At 36.6% G+C, this 17,368-nt stretch overlaps 1 pseudogene; it reads left to right on the top strand.

The window, feature by feature from the left end:
- The window catches only part of LOC149572690 (ABC transporter G family member 32-like), a 31,878-nt pseudogene extending 21,018 nt beyond the window's left edge, over window positions 1-10,860 (top strand).
- Window positions 10,861-17,368: the final 6,508 nt, after the last annotated feature.

The following is a 17,368-nucleotide window of genomic DNA, read 5'->3' as shown; positions in this document are numbered from 1 at the left end:
TATTAGTTTCTATTGTCACTCGACCTCTACTATTTGCTTCTACTCGGCTGCTATTTAATTCTTAATCATTACTATACTCTATCATTCAATCATTACTACCATAGCTCAATCCTCTAGGAATTATAGCAAAATAGACTTTGTTATTTTTTATTTCCTTCTCCAATTTCTTTCTACTGACCATGAAAATTCTTACAATACTACAACTGATCTTATCAATAGACTTAACAAAGGCATAAATGTATCCATAACTCCATTCATCCAAATAGCATATTGATTCAATCTTTGATCATGCAAATCATGTTTATCATATTTCCAAGGTCTACCCAACAAAATATGACAATAGCCCATAGGCATAATATTACACAAAACTTCATCAGAGTAATATACATTCTTTAATTTCACAACAAGTTGTTCACTTACCAATATCTTATGTTCATCCATGATCCATGACACATGATAGGGTTTAGAATGCTTTAGCCTACGCAACTAAAACTTTGCAACAACTGTCAATGGTCACTTTGCAACATTTCCCAGTTATCCTACATTTGATCTCGAAGAGACATCTCCTAAAAATAGGTTCTTTATCCTCTATTTTCTTACTCCATAGAGTTCTTCTCAGCATCAAATTTTATCCAACCGCCAAAATCACTTTGAGGGTTCATAGATTTTGTAGTGCCTCTCGTGTTTGCATTCTGTACCTTGTCTATTTTTGTTTCGAGAGATACTTGATACTCTTTTGATATTTGTACCTTGAGACGACCTGAGGGTCGAATGTTATACTTTGATTTCTGTACCATAGATGCTTTGTTGCTATGCTGTTCAGTTTATCATATTTGGATGTTGATGTTATTTTGAGATGACAGTAGATCTATGATAACTGATTATCTGGTGATATGATCTATTAGACCTATTTGTTGACTATGTTATGAGATGGATTCTATACTATGGTTATTTACTTCATTCTCGTCTTTTATGATTAATGCGAACGTGAGTGGTGTAAATGGATTAATGAGTTATTTAATGCTTTAATTGCTTCGGCTATTATATTATATGCAATTGCACTTGATCATGTGTTCTAGTGTGCAGGAATTACATCCCTGGCAGTGGCCTATGGAGTTAGTGATCTAGCTATTCATATTTTGCCAATGTCGCTCCTATATGGTCGACGTATCCTTATTTAGTTGTTTTATATTAAAACCTTTCGGTGATTAGTAAATCCGAACTCAGTTGCATTATGTGATTAGACCAGTGAACATGTCTGTGCATTTAGAAGTTCGCATTTGTCGCGAAAGTGTTAAGTGTTTTTCTGTAATTTTGGGTTTTCGAGTTTTAATCTTTTGGATTTAATTTCTGGCAGCTTTGCCTTAGGTGAATTTCCATTACAGATAATAACCTGTTTTCGTTTGGGTTGTTTCGGGGTTTAACTACTCCAGCTAGCTATTTTCCATTATCAGCTATTCACTCAAAATGAATAAATATTGGAAAAGTGAATTCATTATGGACTTCTCACATTTTGGAAAATTGAGTTTGGAGAGCAAATTTGGAAATCATCTTCTGAAGGATTATTGTTTTGCTCGTTGCGGGAGCTGTGAGTGTGGGATCTTTGCGAGGTTTGTCTCATTGGATTCGGCTCGAGGAGTTCTCGCTTTGCCGAAAGTTTCAGCAGTTTCGGCAGAGTATTTATTTTATTCTACGGGTTTCAATTTTGGCCCTTTTTGCTGTCAGGTAGGGCCTTCCCATTTTAATGTTTTTTCTTTGTTTCTACTTCCGTTTCTTGTAGCAATATGTTAGGAGGCTGTGAACTAGTGTTCCCCTCCATTTTTGTTTGCTAGTTCTGCCCAGTTGGTCGGTATGAACGTTTTACCTGTTTTTGAAATGGGGGTTTGGGTTTTTGGGCCGTTATGCTGGCTGTTTTTGCATACGATGTCCGTTTTCAATTATTTTTGTATTTTTGGGGTTTTTGAACCCAAAGGCCAAATGGGTTTTAATATTGGAATTTTTCCAAAATTTGAGGTTTTTACCTCATTTTGCGTGCCGTCCTATTTTCTCGAGTTTTCTTGGCACATTGTGGTTCGTGGACCTGGATGATCCGTTTGGACACCAGTCAGAACACTTTTGCATCTTTTGTTGCATTGGGATGCGTGTAGCATCTGTCATCCCGATTATGTTTTCGGTCGATTGACTTTTGGTTGCATTCTCATCCTGTCCTTATGTATGATCTCTATGATGGTGGTGCGCCACACACATGTATATTTTCGAGTGACCTGCGGGGCTCGATCTTCCGTGGTACTTTCGAAAGTTGTGATCATTGGGGTTGGGTTGGGAGTTTGCATGCCTTCGGGCACTCATCGTTGGATGAGCATGGGTAGGGTAGGGTAACATATGGAGGGGGCTTCTATCCCGTAACCTGGTGACTACTTCTCGGTTGGCAGAGGAAGTTTTATATAAGTGATAATTAAATTAAAACTTTGGGTGGTAATAAATACAAGATAATTATAATGTGTGGGTTGTGCGCCTTCCGTCGTGAAGAGTAGCTGCCCTAAGTTGTGTGCCTTCTGTTGAGAAGAGCAGCTGCCTATACTAGCTTGGGCTTGTTGATGCCAAGCGACTCTCCATGATGTCAGTCCCTACGTAGTAGCCCATTGAGGTATCTGACCAGGACTTGTAGTTTATGCATTGTCTTTGTCTTGGATTCAGTCATCATACTGCTTGGCGTGTGTGTTAGCCCTGGTTGTTGTTTTGTGTGTGTGTGGTTGGATCATTATCTCCATCAGCATCGTGGGTGTGGACCTACGGGTGCCACGTGGTTGGGAGGCGTAGCTACCTTCACCCCTGCTAGGGACCGTTGTACAGAGACGGTCTATTGTTCTAGCGTGATCGTTGCTGGATGTGTCACTTGGTACTTCGGTATACAAAGTATGCTTCTTGTGATTTATGCTCTCATTATGATGTTATCGTGCTTAGATGATGTTAGTTTTAATGCTTTCCTCATTATGATGATTAGCATGTAGTAGATGATGTTATCTGATTACAGGGTTATCTTATGTTACTACTAGCATGTTAGATTTCATTACTTATATTGTAGCATGTTTAGTAGTGATGTCCCTATCACGACAGCACCGATGATCTAATTGGTGGCTTGGGATGTTATGCGCGGGGGATGGCTAGGGCCCACGATGATCCTATAATGCCATTGACGGTTGGGAGGAACCGCGTACTTGGTTATTTTGCTCATTGCAATGCTATTTATATTATTGTGATGTTATTTCAGTTGTCGTGATGTTTCCTTTATGTACTTTCCCTTCTTTGTTTGATAGATGGTTAGATTTCGTTTTCTGTATTTCTGTTACTCAATTCTAGTTCGAGTGCTCTAGCCTCGAGATGTGGATCCGGTACTCCCCGGTGTGGAGGTTCTTTTGTCACTTTTTTCCCATTTTTGAGTTTCTGTAAGTGTTTTTATTTTCTATGGGCGACATTTGTTCAGCATTGTGTGACCCTGATAAAGTATCGCACGCCCATAGAAATAATGTCGCACGAAACTAAAAAGTGTCGCACGCATTACTAGAGAAGTGTCGTACGACACTGGAAGACTGTCGCACGGCTTCACGAGAAATGTCGCACAATACTTTTCCAGTATCGCACACCTTCTTGAGAAGAGTCGCACGCAGTAAGGGAGAAGTGTCGCCCTCCCTTAGTAAAAAGTGTCACACGCCTTTTGGTTAAAACCTGCGCGTGCCAACAGCGGGCACTTTTTGTAGTGATCCGATCATTTTGAGAGTTGATCTAGATACCCTTTTGGGTGTTCTTCAAGCCTATGTTGTTGCATTTTGAATTCCTTATACTTAAGATATATTTTAATATATGTGACGATTCATTTGAGATGGGTTTCAGACCTCTAAGAGCTAAGGTGTAGATTCTAGGAAAAATCAGGCCTTCAGAAATTTAGACTTACCCTAATTTCAGGGCTTCAGGATTTCAGACTTAGCCAGTTTCCAAGAGTCAGCTTATGTCTTTCAACTTGGTAGGTCTTTGTGATTTTTGTGGTTGTGTTCTGGTTGGTAGTGGCGTTTGGAGATCCGTTGGTGCTTGGTTGTCTTTCAATCTTCCATTGCAATCTTTTGGTTTGTGTAGGTTGTATCATGTGCACTTACACTTGTAAAAAAAAAATTGTTCTGGCTTGTTTTCATCCTTGTTTCCAAGGATCTCCGGGCGGGGCATTACAGATTCACCTTGTATCATAGCATTCCTACTACAACTTTCATTTTCACCAGAGTATCTACACTCAAAGGATCTTTGCCACATCTGAAATAATTACCATAAAATCCTCCTCTAAAATAAGAATCACCTCTCCCTCAGTAAAAAATGGTACCTTCACGATAAGAATTACTACCTTTTCATTCAACCTTTCCTTTGTCATCAATTTTTTATTTAGATTTTCCCTTATCTTGCACAAAATTGTCAAATCTATCACTTTCTCCATAAGATCTACCTCTACCTCTTTGGAATCTACCACCTCTACCTCTCTATATTTATTCATGCTTCTTTGTTAAGATCTCTTCAGCTTTCAAGGCATATTGATATGCTTCTTGTACACTTTCCAATTTCACAAAACTTATCTCATCTTGAATTCCATATCTCAATCCATTCAAGTACCTTGCAACTTTCTCAACCTCCTCATCCACATGTCCATATCTGATGTCCAATCTATAGAACTACTCAATATGTATACTCTTTCATAGGCATGTCCTTTTGTCTAAAATTTTGCATTTTTCTCAACAAGCTAACTTGTTAATCAGTAGGAAGGAATTTCTTCACTTTAATCACCATTTTCAGCCAAGTCCTGATCTTCTCTTTTCCTCTTCTTTGTCTATTAGTTTGCAAATGCTCCCACCACAATGAGGCGTGACCTTTTAACATAGTGACTCTAGTCTATACCTTCCAATTATCAAGGGTTCCTTCAAACTCAAAGAACTTCTCCATATTAAAGATCCAATTCAACATGGTGTTGATGTCCAATTTTCCATCATAAGGAACAACTTCCATAGCAGGCTTTAAATGTTCCCTAGACAAAACTCACAAAAATATTTCCTCATCCTCATCTTCCTCAAGTTATGGATTAGGGTTTGGTGACATTGCTTCATCATCACTCACATTATCAAGATGCGCTCCTCTCCTCTGGGTTGTCTCCACAATATCTATTTTGACTACAATTTCTCTCAAAAGGTACATAACAGTAGAGTCATTATTTCCTCTACCTCAAACCATATTTACAAATAGGTTCCTTCAAGATCCTAATCCTCTACAAGTTATAGGTCAAATTTGTAAATCTACCACCCTACAACCAAATTCAACTTAAGTTTCTATACAATCCAATCTCCATAAGAACGAACCTCAACCTCTTAGACTAGTTGACACAAGAAAGGTCAAATAGCTAGGGCTAGAGGCACACCTAACTGTCCAATCACCTTGTTGAGTAAACACAACTGAAGTAAACACACAAAGAATAGAACCAAATAAAGAGGGAAGAGTAAACACTTTTATTGATTCACCCAATTATGTTTATAAATGCCCAACTGTAAGGTCTTCTAGGTTATGTCCAAATACAAAATACAACTTCAAAATTCATGATCTAGCTTTGATCTCACTCCCCTATGAACATTTTCTTTGAACTCTCTAAGTAATTTCCTAACCTAAACCTAAACACCTTTATTTATACTTGCAAAAATAGCTTACAAAAGATTCTAGATCATTGCATAATAGAAGGATGACCTTACAATGGTCTACACACATCCCAAGAAAAGATCCTAACATTAAAATCATGATCCAAATTAATTAGATAAGTTAGCTCAAACTAAGAACCACTCATAGACAATCTTGAACAAAGAAGGAACCAAGAATTAGCTAATACTAGGTTCACTCGGCACATGAAAGAATATTCGACCAACACTAGATAGCTTGGTGCATGTTGGGCGTTCGTTTTGTACGAGGTCAACGATAGGAATCCATAGTGTAATTCCTCTCTTGAAAAGAAAATCTTTTTAAAGATCTGCTCCAAGGTTCAGTGTTGGTCTTGCAACATACCAAAATCTGCTTAGTAGAAGATAAATGTGAATGTTCATGAGGAGGCCTTTACTAGTTCCAAAAACTCTTTTACCTTGGAATCAAGTAAAATCTGTTTGTTGTCTCAAAAATATCACACCAAAAGAACAATATTTTTGTATTTTCTATTTTTTAATGAATGCAACTCTAACAATGCAACTACTATGAGGTCCTATTCTAACAGGGGGTTAGCAAAGCAAATAACGAAAGTGAAAGCAAATAACATGAATCAAATAACTTGAAAGTGAAATTCGTAAACGGACATAAGCTACAGAACACAACACGCTGCGAGTTAAACCTTTGAAGAAATCGGTAGGAAACTAATGAAAATAGGAGCAGCGCTTCCAAGAATCCATTGATGCAGTCGTCAGTGAGAATCTTTAACAAATCGAATGATGTTTCACTCTTCATCAAATCGCAAAGCCACAGAAAGTGCGCCCATGCAAGACAAAAAGCTTTGTAGACACAATCGGGTGATTTCTTCTCAAGCTCGTTACATCAACAAAATTCATATATTTGTAGCAAACACCAAAACTAAAAGATTGCACAACCAGAAACAACACAGTAAACCTTTGGCTCAATCACAATCTCATGAATAAAATCCACAAAACAATGACACATTCAGGCAAGAATAACTACACTCCGAATGCTAGCACCAAAAGCATAATTTTATTGCTTAATAACAGCGGCCCTTTTTACATTTTACAATGGGGTATTTATAAGAAATTGTCTCCTCAATTTGTGTTCAGAGTGAGAGATATCTTAATGCAATAAAATGCTTTTAAAACATTTAAACAAACCAAATATATACAAACTGACAATCCAACTGGTGCTTAGAGGGACTCCATCTATATTTTATTTATTAATTGGAGGCATGAGCCCTTTACATGTCAAAAACAATGAAAGCATGAGAGAGAAAATAGGAGGGAGCCATCAGTTGAAGTAGAAGTGCATGGAGACACCAAAAATAGAAGCTGGCCCTACACTAGGCATGTGTCGGAGTTAACTTGCCATCAGAATGTGCTCCCAACGCATGGAAAGTGATATTTTTGAAACTGGCAATCAACTGTCGGCACGCCTCTAAATTGCGGAGCTCAAAAAATGTGGAGCTGTGGAGCTGTGTACCTGCGGACTTGCGTACCTACGGAGCTCAATTCGCCAAAAAATTAAAGTTCTCAATTTTGAAAACGGTTTCTGAGTTTTGCTCAAATGAAGTTTTAGATCACTTTTTATATACGCTCCATGCCCTTTTTTGATGATTTACACCCTCTTTATAGCCAATTACTTTCATAAACTTGCACTCCCTCTACTTCTTCAATAAAAAATTTCAAGGCACCTGCGTTGAATCTTGTCCCTAAAAGCTGCATAAGATGAGGAACCTGATTTGCTTTATGTGTCCAACCTCTATATCTTTGACCTTTTTCTTCTCTCCATCTATCCAATCCTTCTCGGCGAGTAACCAAGTGATCAAAATTATCCAAGACGATCAAATGTTTGCAACTTTTTCATACTTTTTCACAAATTTTCTAGGTGTTTTTAAATGACCCTTTTGGAGGTCTTCTGCTCAAAATTTCAAGTTGAAACTTTCATCGGTCCCTAAAATTGGGTAGCCAAAGGCTCACTATTTTAGAGATTGAAATTAGATCTTCAGTTCTTCTTTCCAATGGTGTAAGCAGTTCTAAATTCTGAGGCCTGAGTCAAAAGTTATGACCTTGACAAGTTGAGGATGCTATTTTTACCTACACAAGAAGCAAATATTAGTCCGTAGAGTTAACAATACATAGTAAAAACACACTAGCTACTCAAAAAAAACTGGAGATGAATCCTAGAATCTGGCTAAGTCTGAAATCTTGAAGCCCTGAAATTTGGCTAAGTCTGGATTTCTGAAGCCCTAAAATTTTCTAGAATCTTTACCTTATCTCGGGGAGGTCTGAAACCTATCTCAAAAGATTCGTCACATATATTAAAATATATATTAAAGTATAAGGAACCTTAAACGATATACTTTAAACCCCTTTTATGGCTATTTTAAACCCCTCTTATGACTACTCGGACAAAATTGGAGGTGAAAAGGCGGCCAGACAAGCATGCATGGTGTCTTGGAAGTGCGATGGCGCAAATGTGCACCAGGCACGCGGCCCTTTGTGGCAGCGCACGCGCGCTTGAGATGTGCGGCACTTTGGGTGCACACGTGCATGACCCTTGGCGGTGCGTGCACTACATTTAGGGGCGCGCGCACATACCTTTAGAGGCCCGTGCGCGCGTGGCCCTGGGCAGTGTGTGCGCCCTCCTTGGCAGGGCATGCGCTACCTTTAGGGGGGCGCGTCCAGCCTTTGGGGTGTGCTCGCTCCCCTTGGCCACACACGTGCTTGGGGCGCATGGCCCTTGGTGGCGCGCACGTGCCCTCAGCAGCGCGTTTGAATTTTATTTTTTTTAATTTATTTTTTTTGTGTTTTTTCAATTTTTTTATTTTTTGTGTTTTTTCAATTTTTTGATTTTTTTGTGATTTTTGGACTCAACTTTCTAACTTATTTAACTGAGTTTTCTTCTCCCGACTCCCGAACTATGAGTTTGAGAGTCAAAAAAAGTAGGGGGTCTCCATTCCTAGTAAGGAATGGGGCGTGTGTTGTGGAGACCACAATAGTGCATACAGAAACTTTGTTGGAGTTGATGAAATCCAACTCCGAAGACACCCAAGATCACCTGCATGCGAAAACCTATCAAAGAGAAGCCAAAGAAGGAAGAGCATGGAGCAAGGGAAAAACTCTTAAATGGACATGAGAGAGAAAATATGCAAACACAAGAAAATATGTATTTACAATATGCAATATGTGATGTTGTTGTAAAATATAATGAGGGAGAGACTGCTTATAAAGGCCTCAAGGAATCTCCTAGAAAAAGCTAGAAGATGTTAGGAGATAAGTGTGACAACTAAGCATACACCCACCTGAGGTGGGAAGTCCTTGAACAAGATGACAGGATAAGTATGACTTAGGAGAGAGAACAAACTCCCGTATTGTCAACAACTTATAAAAAACTCCTAGACTACAATTAATTAATGAAATGCATTTACCTAAGTAAGCTTAAGTAAATAAAATAAATTATTAATTATTAATTATTTACTCTAACACCCCCCCTTAAGTGCAACTTAAGGAAATGCCTTAAGCTCACAAAACTAAAAAATATAGAAATGCAGAATGGGTCCCGACAATGAGGCCATGTTAGGTACCCATGTACATATCTAAAAGATGCGACCTCTGAAAAACGGGAAAGAGAGAAAACCACGTGGGAAAAACCCTCCCTCAAAAAGAAGTAAAACCTAGTGAAGAACTAAAGAAGCCTCCAACTAGGGGAATGTCCCCCTAAAACAAGAACAAGGAGAGATCATGAAGAACATCACTGAAGCATGAAGAAGCCGCAAAATCTACCATCAGAAAGAGAATTGCTTATCTGAAGAACCTCCATGGAAGAAGAAGGCATGAGCATGTCTATATGGTAGATGATTCATCTCACCGAAATGCATAGGTAGTCAGCCACTGCAATCACCTTGTATATAGGATCAATCATTGAATACATAGTTCACACTATCAACCCATTGAACCACGGATGCATTAGAACAACAGCATAACCCCCACTTAATGTAGACGGGGTGAGATGACAAGCAATTGAGAAGCTAGGCCAAAGTCTCCTGCAAATGAACCAAGAATGACGAGAGAGGAAGAGGTACAAACACGTATAAAGACACGATCACAATGACGTTGCATGGGGCTAATGTCATGGAAGGGACACTCGCTTAACAAAGGGATAATGCCTAAAACAACAAACAACTATCCCCCCCCATGGTGCTTTATAAAAATAGTGCATGTACAACTGACTCAAAACAACGTTCATGAACCGGAAATGCAAAAGTGACATTTTATCTTAGTGCGCATACAAAAGTACTTACAAATGATGTCTATAATGATCAAAACAAGAAAAATGCTAACACAAAAGAAAGTACAGCCTAAAACAAAAGAAACCATGCCAGGAAAATGATCCTCCGACCTAAAACACCCAATATATCTACCATAGACCAAAAATGCTAAAAACATGATAGAAAGAGCATGGGCCAAAATCTAAAAAAAAGGACTACATTTTTTAAAACATGACAGAACCAGCTTTCCAAAAATATAACATTTTAAAAAAACTGACATGGGTCGCAAAAGATATGCATGTCGGAGTAAAAAACATAAACTTTGGACTTCAACAGAAAAAATGGGCAATAAAACTACATCAAAACATAAAAATACCTACACCAATGTCTCTATCTTGGAACTAGTTTTCCAACGCTTCTTTCAGATCAGAAAAATATCTCTGTATGCTCAAGTTATGGCCAAAAAATCACAAGTAGGTCAAAAAGGACCTAGGAGATGTGCAAGAGGTGATGTAATGATGATGTCATGATGATGTCAGCAAGTCATGCCATTAAATTTGATGGCTTGTCACCTATCACAGTAAAAAAGAAGCCACGTGGTAGTGCCACGTGGATGCCACATGGCAAGAAAGGTGACGTTGTAGGTGATGTGGCAGAGTCCACGTGGCCAAGTACCACGTGTCACCCCAATAGTTGCTAACTGTGCCTGAAAAATTTGACTATGTTGCTAATTTGTACAGGGGCGGCACAGAGGCTATGGACAAGCATCAACCGCTGGCAGAGCAGTGAAAATCAAAGCAGAGTCGATGGAGCAGAGGGAGAATGGTGGCACCGCCGATGACAAGTGAGGCACAGGCAAAAGTGGGAGCCGAGAGGAGCTCGGGCGACGCTGCAAGGCGTAGGTGGTGCTCTGGTTGAGCGCGGGCGACCCCGCGGTGGCTGTTGGGCGGTCGCGCAGCCCAAAAACTATTTTTTATTTTTTAAGCGCAAAATCATCTGTACACCCTATATAGCAAGGTCTGCAAGCAAAAAAAAATTGCCTCCTAGAGCTCTGTCTCCAAAATTGACAAGTTTTATATAGATCCTAGCTTAAAAGCGCCTTCTAAATCTAATGGCAGTGCCTGTTTGGGCTCAATGTGCTCCAAAATTATGCTATTCCCCTGATTTGAAGAAAAATGCACAAACAAACTAGAGTTTGTGACTCCAAATCACGGCTTCAAAAATCCTTCGACAAAGCGGTAGCAGGGAGGCTCTGATACCATGTTGGAGTTGATGAAATCCAACTCTGAAAATGCCCAAGATCACTTGCATGTGAAAACTTATCAAAGAGAAGATAAGGAAGCAAGAGCATGGAGCAAGGGAAAAACCCTTAAATGGACATGAGAGAGAAAATATGCAAACACAAGAAAATATGTATTTACAATATGCAATATGTGATATTGTTGTAAAATACAATGAGAGAGAGACCTCTTATAAAGGCCTCAAGGAATCTCCTAAAACAAGCTAGAAGACACTAGGAGATAAGTGTGACAACTAAGCATACATCCACATGAGGTGGGAAGTCCTTGAACACGGTGAGAGGATAAGTATGACTTAGGAGAGAACAAACTCCCGTATTATCAACAACTTATAACAAACTCCTAGGCTACAATTAATTAATGAAATGCATTTATCTAAGTAAGCTTAAGTAAATAGAATAAATCATTAATAATTAATTATTTACTCTAGCAAACTTGGTAGCAGCTAGAACTCGGCAGCAACTAGCAGTTAGCGGTAACTAGCAGTCGGTAGTAACTGGCACTCGATAGTTACTGGCAAAATCAACAAAAACAGGCAGGATTATAAGGCAACCCAAGATGCTCCTGCAACAAACAATGATTACAAAGACAAAGAGAAGAAATCATGTTTCATTGCTGAAGAAGAGCACATTGAGTCCAGTACTAATGAAGAAAATGAAGTAGTTGAGATGGAATATGTTGCAATCTAGAAATATCCCAATTGTGAAAGGTATGAATGTGAAACTACCCTTATTTCACATGTTAGAAAAAATGATTCATAGATTATAGATAGGGGATGTTCACATTACATGATTAGCGATCTAAGTAATTTTGATGAATTTCAAGAAATTAATGATGGTGGAACTATTAAGCTAGGTAATGATGTTCCTTGTCTAGTGAAAGGTAAAGGATCACTAATGTTGAATGATAAGATTAGATGTGATGATGCATACTGGGTAGAAGGTCTAAAGTATAATCTTTTGAGTTTACTTAATTGAATAATTCACGTCATAAGCTAGAATTTCATAACACAAAATTCAAGATCTATGATGATGAATTTAATCTGATTGGAACTGAAATGCAAATAAAGGTAACTTATTTTATCTTGATCTTATTGTTGAGACATGCTTATTTGCAAAATTTTAGGATGTATGGTTGTGTCATGTAGACTTTGAGAACATCGTGAAGGTCAATAGAAACAAAAGATTTAGAGGCTTACCAATTTGGAAAAATCTAAGAAATGTGTCAATAATGTCATCTCGATAAGATGAAAAAATCTAGTTTTCCAAGAAAATAAACACTTCAAACGATATCCTAGAACTAGTGCATATACATCTGTGTGGACTAAAATGTGGACAATTATTATGGTGATGAATACTTCATATTATTTTTTTATGACTATTCTATAATGATGATTTTTATTTTCATAAAGGTTTAAACACATGCTTTGGATATGTTCAAATAGTATAAAGCTAGAGTTTCGAAAGAAACTAGAAAATCTTTGACATGTTTAAAATATGATGCAGATGGTGAGTTTGTGTATGTTGAATTCACTAACTTTTATGCTGAGAGTGGTAATAAGGGACATTTTTTTGCACTGAGGACACCACAACATAGTGGAATTGTTGAGAGAAGAAATAGATCAATTGTTGATTGTGCAAGGACATTGATGATTGAAAAAGAAGTTGCACTAATATTCTGAAGAGAATCTATTAGCACTTTTGTTTCCACTCTCAACGGAGTTCAGTTGAAAAAAGGAATAAATAAGACAACCTATGAACTCTGGTATGGTCATACACCGAATATAAGTTATTTCAGAATATTTGGAACTAGGTATTATATTCACAAGGATGAAATCAATGGTAAATTTAATTTTAAAGGAGATGAAGGTATATTCCTTGGCTATTCATCTAATAGAAAAATTTATAAATGTTTGACCAAAGCTAGTAACAATACGATTGAAAGTGCAAATGTAAGGATTGGTGAGTTTGTAGATAAGAATGATGTGGAAAGTGAGAAGGAACCTGAGGATTATAACAAGTTTATGTATGTGTATGAAGAGGCACCAAACACCCTACCCAAGTTATAAAATAGATCAACCGAGCACCAAACAATATCACCCAAGTTACTGAATGCTTTACCCAAGCACCAAATAGTACTAACCAAACAATAAGTTGAACCCTATCGACTGGAGAAAATGTTAAAATCATAGAACTGAACCTGTAATGGCCAAATATGTGAGAAAGAATCAATCTTCTAAATAAATTATTGGAGATAGAAGCGTCTAAGTATAGACAAGAAGTAAGTTAAGACACTATGCATGTTTGATTGTTGGTTTTGAACCAAGAACAGTTAAGGATACACTAGAACATGAGGAGTGGATAAATGCTAGAATGAAGAGATTGATTTGATTCAGAAGAAAAATTCATGGACATTAGTATCGAGACCTATACACAAGAATCTGATTGGAACCAAATGGATTTTAAGAAATAAGATAAATGAAAACAGAGAAGTGGTAAGAAACAAAGAAAGACTAGTTTACAAAGGTTACGCACAAGAGGAAGGAATATATTATGGAGAGAGTTTTGTACCTGAGGCAAGATTGGAAGGTGTAAGAACATTGTTGGTCTATGATACTTACAACAGGTTCAAAATTTATCAAATGGATGTCAAATCTACATTTTTGAATGGAATATGAAGAGAAAGTATGTATTGAACAACCTAAAATATTCATTGAACTTGATCAAAAGAACATACTTTGCAAACTTAACAAGGCATTATATTGACTAGAACAAGCACCAAGAGCATGGTATGAAAGATTACATTCATATTTTATTAAGATTGAATTCTCTAGAACAAGTGAGAATAGTAATTTGTATTTGAAATGTGAATTTGATGATATGGTGTTGATTTTTGAATATTTGTTGCTGATATTATATTTGGATAAAATGATATGTTGTGGAAGACATTTGTTGATCAAATGAGTATAAAATTTGAAATGTCAATGTTTGTTGGTGAGATCAAATTTTTCATTGGTTTATAAGTTCATCAAACAATGAAAGGTATATATGTGACTCAATAGTCTCAAAAAAATCTTGAAGACTTTTCAGATCGATGAGTCTAAGCCAATCAATACACCTATGGTAACTAGAGGAAAACTATCAAAGGGACCCACTACTAGATAGGTAAATAAAATACACTACAGATCTATGATTGCTAATATATTGTACATAGTAGAGAAAATATTGCACAAGTCGTTGGTATAGTTAAAAGGTTTTTATCTAATCCAAAGGAAATACACTTGATTGATGTGAAAAGGATATTTAGATATCTAAAAGGAATTGAAGATTGTGGCATATGGTATAGATATGATGACTACTTTAATCTTAAAGTCTACACTGATGTCGATTGCTCTAGTAATGAGGATTATGGAAAAAACAAGTGGAGGATCTTTCTTCTTAGGAGAAGGATTGATTACATGGATAAGAAAGAAAGAAAGTTGTATTTCACAATCTACTATTGAAGATGAGTATGTTGATGTTGCAATAAATGGTCCAAATATTGTATGGATTAAGCAATTGTTAAAAAGTATGCAAGAAGAGATAACTAAGACTATCACTATATATTGTGATAAAACTAGAGAAATAAATATATCAAAGAATTAGATGATGCATAAAAAAACAAAGCACATATCAATCAAGTATCATTATTTGAGGGAGCAAGTAGAAGAGAAATAAGTGAGGCTTGAATATATTAAGTATAAAGGGAAAATTGCAGATATATTTACTTAGTCATTGTCTAAGGATGTTTTTGAGCATCTAAGAGGTATCCCCTATTCAAAATTCACTAGGTAATAATTCATGTATAAATAGAAATATGTTTGTGTATTTGATGCAAGAGTTCACACTTTAAGAACATTTCTGAAGTTGTGAAGAAGATTGTGATAAAACTAATATAGATTGTACATGCAAGGTACAAGGATAACTACATGGTTTTATAAGTTCCATATTGAAATTTATAATGACCTTTTTCATTTTTTGTCAAAGGGGGAGAGATCCAATAAAGGGGGACAGATCCAATAAAGAAGATTACCCAAGGAAGAGAAGTATCCAAGAAAGGGGAGAGAATCAATCAAAGGGAAGATCATTAAGAGAATACAAAAAAGGAGAGAATCTATAAAGAAGAGGAGAACATCAAAGTGAAGCTAAACTAAGGAAGATCATATCCTAAGAGGGAGAAATTTTAATGAAGATTGTTACTACTGCTGATACAAACCAAGTTACAAAGAACCTACTAATGAAGTCAAAGAGCCAAAAACTTTAATTGTTGTTAATGCATACATTTTTTTTTATTGTATAATGTTTTTAATGTAAAATCATATGTCATGTGTTTCCATTAATTCCAAAAGGGGAGATTTTTAGCCCCATTGATAATGTCATTGATGATGCTATGAATGTATGTAAAAGAGTCATATTATTATTTATTATGTTGTCATTGATATCAAAGTCTTAGTTGGATAGACATTATGATTACTTAGTAGAGTTCTATATGAATTTCATTGATAAAGAGGATTGAAGAAAGTATGATGAAGACAGAGTTAATAAGTATGGTATTCAATGGGCACTTGAATGAGTTGGACAGTGATAATGTAATGTTGGTTTTATTTTTCATAGTCATGAAATATTGTAATGTAATGCATTGGACAATCTATACTTAGTGACAAGGTTAAAGAAGGAAAATAGTGTACGTCAAGTGACTACAACATTCACTGAGCAGTTGACGAAGAAAAGTGGAAGTTCAATATTAACCAAGAAAGTTTAGTATTAACCGAGTGTTATATTATCCAAGTGAAATTTTACGTTCATTGAATAATAATAAGAAGATAAAATTTGTAAAAATGGAATCTGTTGGTGTTTGAAAATGTTGCAAGTTTCTAATTACCTCGATGAGAATATGACACATCTAGGGGCAACTAACTCCCATCTTCAACACGTCATTTCGGATACTGGGCCAACTATAAAGCTTGACCCTTCTTCACTTCGGGCTCTGCAAGACCTAGGCAAGTGGACCTTGAGGTTCTAAGGTATGGTACCACTATAATTTAAACATAGATCTGAACCTAATTACTACAAATGAAAACCTCTTATATCTCCTAATAACTCATGTAATAACATAGATCTACAGTAGCTAAATGTGAATCTATGAAATTAATAAGCTGAGTGAGGGTTAGACTTTTCAACTCTTCAATATGAAGGGGAAAAACATTTGATTAATAATGTTGAACTCAACAAAACCCCTAATCTATAGCAACATGAACAATTGATCCTGTAAACTATCGGTGCCCAATCCATTGGGAAATTCTATGAATCAAATACATACACATGGGTACCTAAGACATATTCATATCTTCAGATATCTGATCTATCCATTTACATTGTAAATAGACATCTATGCTCAATCTAAACCTCATTCTTACCTTATATCCTCATCAGTAAAATTGCAACCCTATTGAATCCCCTAAAGCATTTACATAACTCCTTGAGTTATAAGAAACAATGAAACAACATACAGCCTTAAGGGACTGCAACTATGACCTAGGCTCTTTGTTCAAAGATCGTAAAACAATGAAGCTCACTGAGAAAGGAGACAAAATTTAAAACAAAACTCAACCTGTTATTTTTTGCATTAATTTCCTTGAAATAATACATTCATATGCATGAAATGAAAACATAAAAAACCTAATGGATCTGACCTGTTGTATTATCCTTACTACTGTTGTTCATACAAGAGAATTATGTTGAAAGAATGGTGTCGTAGTCAAGGAAACATGTCAAAAACTGGAACCAATGGTTTCACAGTGAAAAACTAGAAACCCTAATGGTATCATTGCAATGAACTTGTTCTTTCCAAAAATTGGAACCTATACAATGAGAAAGATATAGGAAGAAGGAATTCTCGGGTCTGTTCTGAAGACGACATGTGTCCACTTGAAATTCCCTCTCTTTGCAATGAAAAACTCTCTCTAATCTCTCTTTTCAATAGGTGAATCAAATCATTTTTATTTTGTCTTTCAGAAGAA

Source organism: Cupressus sempervirens, chromosome 2 (assembly GCF_028749045.1).
Source record: "Cupressus sempervirens isolate cs-2001-9-10 chromosome 2, ASM2874904v1, whole genome shotgun sequence".
NCBI classification, from domain to species: domain Eukaryota; kingdom Viridiplantae; phylum Streptophyta; class Pinopsida; order Cupressales; family Cupressaceae; genus Cupressus; species Cupressus sempervirens.
The sequence above is the reverse complement of the archived record's forward strand: the minus strand, read 5'-3'. Positions and strand labels throughout refer to the sequence as shown.